Here is a 4703-nt window from a genome sequence, read left to right on the forward strand (position 1 = left end):
ACTCTTGATTATTAGTGTAGTAGCTCACGCTGATAGTAATATTAAGCAACATTTGAGCCCTTTTTAAATCAAATAATGTGTGGTCACTAGACATTATTGAGGAAAAGTGATCAAAATGACCACACGGTCCAATAGTTCGGCCAATAACACTGGTTTATATGGAATCATTGCATTGATTTTCACCCAAAAGCTTTCAAACTTTTCCCATTTAACAATAATTTATGCTAATATTAACAATCCTGAATTGTCTCCTCACCATGTTCGCTATAGGCTGATTTAGTATACACATTGGGCAGGGGATAATGTTGCAAAAATGACCAAGGTGGTCAACATATTTTTGGGAAACTCAATTTAAATGATTAATACACCAGTGTTAGGTGTCACAGCACACCCTTGTAATGATTATAGCAACATTCAAAGTATTTTTGGATAAATTGAGGTACTAGTATTGAACAGATGGTATTGGTCATTTGTGGCCAAAAAGTGGCCAAAATGACCATAATCTGTTAAATGATGTCATTAAGACTGACATATTGGGAATCAGCATGAAATTCTACACAAGAACAACCTATGCATCATTCCCATTTTATAAAGGAGAAAGATAAAGTACACTGAAGATCAGATTCCAGCCGTTTTGCACAGCTATTATGCAAAATTGCACAAATGTTCAGTTACCAAAAATTACCCTCATAGGTCAAAAGTCAAAACTAAGGACATAAATTACATGAGGTAAAAATTCTTTTTAAATGTTCATTTTAAAAGATTAATACACCAATGATATATGTCACAGCACACCCTTGTAACGATTCTGGTAACATTGAAGATTTTTTGATGAATTGAACTGTTATTGGTCATTTTTAAGGCCATAAGTGGCCAAAATGACCATAATGTGTTAGATAGGGTCATTAAGACTGATATATTTACAATCAGCATAATATTCTATACAAGATAGACCTTTTAATGCATTCCCATTTTATAAGGGAGGTAAATAAAACACGATAAAGATCGCAAAATGTGCAGTTTTTTTATGCAAAACTGCGCGAATGGTCAGTTATGTCTAAAGTACCCAAAATGACCTTCACATGTCAAAACTGACAGAATAAATTACATGAGGTTGATTGTTATGATCTAGCGCACATTTTGAAAATAAATGTGGATTTCTAAAGACATCCAATCGTAGCTCTGATCAATAATTGTAACACATTTCGGACCAAAAAATCATGAAAATTGTCATTTTTGGCCAAAATATGGCCAAAATGACCACTTCTATTGTGATTTGGCAAATGAAACCACTTTATCTTGAATCTGGGTGCATTTTTACGTAAGATAGATCCTTTTAATTGCATCTGGCTACAAAAGCAGTCTGTTAAGGGACCACTTTCCAAAGAGTGGTCAAAATTGTCATTTTTTGTCAAAAATTGCCAAAATGGCCAAAATGACGTGAGTACGGTCAGTAAGAGTGACATTTTTGGAATCAGCTCACAATTTTTCCCCGGATAAGCTTGTCAAACCTTCCCCACCAAAAATTCTGAATAAAGCCCCCTATCTCCTAGACTATACGTTTACCTTCTTTTGGATGGTGACGTGAAATAAGGTCACGAACGTTAATATATTGTAATAAGCCGATAAAACCATAAACACCACATGCGCATGTGCGCTCTTGACCTTGATCAAGGTTTGCTTCAATACTGTTCCACAAAACAAAATAATGTCAACGCTATCTCACGTACAGCTCGTCCCTGATCACACATTTCTCCCGCCTTTTCTCCCGCACCATGATGTCTCCCGACCTTTGATCATCTTTCTGCAATTTCAAGCGTTTATGCATTCGGTATGGCAACTTACCGACCTTAAGATTGGTTGTACTCTTAGATGATAGTATTTTCCTCTAGATCTTCACGGATATCTTTCATAGTATTCATTGATCCAGTATGCGTTATAATTCATCAAAAATGCAATTGCCTACGTGTACTAGTCTTATAGTGGGTGGGTAAATGCGCAGTACAGAAGTCCATGATGGGGAATCCCCATGCCAGAAGTCACGAGAACAAGGCAGGCGGTGCGGATCTGTAGTCTGCAGGCACAGACCCCGATTGAAACTTTGACCAAAGTTCCACACGTATCCATTCAGCGAGAGGGCCTTCAGTACACAAGGCATTATAGGCTTCACATCAGTGGCGGATCTAGCTTTTTGCTAAGAGGGGGGGGGGGTAGAAAATTTGGTTTGACCCATAGTGATATATATAAGCTGCAACGCCGAGTCTCACCCCACCCCCCCCCCCCCCACTCGTAGATCCACCACTGTTCTGCTTAATTGCGCAACTCTCGTAATCAGGGAAGGCAGGGGCCGCGATAGCGGGGGGCTGGGGGCTTCAGCCCACCCCCCCCCCCCCCATTTTTTTCCAAAACTGTACAAAAACGTAAAAATGACCATATGATTGTGATTTTTTGCATGGTCAGCCCCCAAAAAATATTTTTTGGCTCAGCCCCCCACTTTGAAAACCGTTCCGCGGGCCCTGGAAAGGACGTATCCGTGCCCCACCCCCCTGAAGACCTTTTTTGCCCCCCCCCCCCTGACGAGCCTGAAGACCTTTTTTGCCCCCCCCCCCCCCCCCTGACGAGCTTGAAAACTTTTTTTTTTTTTTTTTTTTTTTTTGGGCTTGTCAATTTTTTTGGACGGTTTTGCCCCCCCCCCCCCTGTGGAAAATCCTAGGTACGCTACTGCCTCCCTTTACCCACATTTATTTCTTAAGGATGTTTTTATTGTATTCTCTCAAATCAAAATACACATTCACATTCCATAAACAAGTTGTACAAATTATTTGAAACATGATTATAAATTATACAATAAATCCATATGCTATATAATTATACAAATTATACGTTAAACTTCATAGATGCTGGAAATTAATACTGATGCGTTTCAACAATTTTTATTACAAAATAAAATTTTGACAAGATGTATCAAATGACAAGAGAGAAAAAAAAACAATTTATTCTACAAAACGTCGATCTGTCGAGGAAACGCATGGTCGGTTAAAAGGTGGTATACGGGTTTTCCCCGGTGTATACTAATTAAAACGCGTATTTCCCCCTATATATTTCCTTAAACATATATACTATCAGCATGATTCATGGGTTCCATGACATTGTCTCTGGCGACAATTGCTACGATGGAATATATACACGTTAAGCCAGGCATAAAACCGTATCTACAAAACTAAATAAACCCTAATCTTTATCGTTACATTATTCTATAAACCCAAAATTATATGCAATCCTAACTCTAACCCCATGCCCTCTGAGGTAATACCGGAGAAATTATCGCAGGAGCAAATGTCGTGTCAACGATTCATGACTACACCCGATATTCGCAATAGGACATCTCAGGCACGGGTTCCACCCCCCCCCCCCCCACAATTGTAAAATCTTCTTTAATTCTTTCTGATATAGTCATGTATATTTTTTTAATTATTATTATTGGGATTGCCCCTAAATTTTAGGCCTATTTCTTTTTTTTTCGGGGAATAGGCCCGGGGGCTGCAGGGGGAGAGTGTAGTAACTGGATCATCGTGGCTTCATATCCTTATCAGTAGGCTATATACTTTTGCGGCTCTAATGAAACAAACTTGATGGAGTTGACCTACGTAATTCATCATTCTGAACAAAGCTCACTCCCTATCCCGATATCAAATTGATATTGATACCATGATGGACCCTACCACAAAATACTAACTCCGGTTAGATGGATTGAATTTAGCGATTGTGATGAAGCCAAGTCAGCTCCAATATAATTATATAGGCCCTATATTTTTTATCTGATAGGAAATTTAAATAAGAATAACCAGTGATTGAAATTGATTCGAGTGTCCAAGAAAAAAATAATTACCTTGATATTAGTTTGACAAGTTTTTTATTTTATGAAGTAGGCCTAGTTCACACTATATTGGTAAATCAAATGAGCGAGCAGCGATTTCGTGATGTTGTGCGGGGGACGACCCTCTCCAATTGGCTGTTGTATATAAAATTCGGATAAAGGGTGGTTTTGAAAGACTGGTCAAACGGGTTTAGATATGTTTTTTCCCCAAGCTTTTTCCCCGCGGTCATATACTGGCGACTACTTCTTTAGGGGCCAAATATTGTGTAAATAAAGCCCGCGAAAAAAAATAGGGGGCTATTTTGCACCCAGAGAAAAAAAAACTCGTTTGGGGGTGTTTGGAAATAATTTGGTCACGCATGTGCATGTACAGCAATACATTTGACTGCCCCCCAACCCCGGTGCTCCTGCGACATTTGCGTCCGGTCTTATTTTCTCAGAGCGTATACCGGGAAAAAAATTCAAGCCCCCCCCCCCCCCCCCAATAAGGATCCTCACTTCATTATTAACGACAAATTCCCATAAATAAATATTTACTATGACTGTAGAAAGGGGGCACGTATACGGCGCCGGGCCGGATGTGCCCCCGCCCCCCCCCCCCTGGACCCTACACTGCAGAGAGCATAGATTGTAATCTAGTTTTTGGTTAAAAATAATGCAAAGATAATGATAATGATTATGGTTTGTTTAGTTTTGTAGATAAGATTTTATGCAGATTGTCCATTGGAGCAATTGTAAATTCGGAGGAAATGTCATGGACCACAAAACATCTTGGTAATTTTGGTAGATTAAAAAAAAGCACCGGTGTATGTCGCCACCTGCGACC

This window comes from Lytechinus pictus, chromosome 8 (assembly GCF_037042905.1).
Source record: "Lytechinus pictus isolate F3 Inbred chromosome 8, Lp3.0, whole genome shotgun sequence".
Lineage (NCBI taxonomy): Eukaryota > Metazoa > Echinodermata > Echinoidea > Temnopleuroida > Toxopneustidae > Lytechinus > Lytechinus pictus.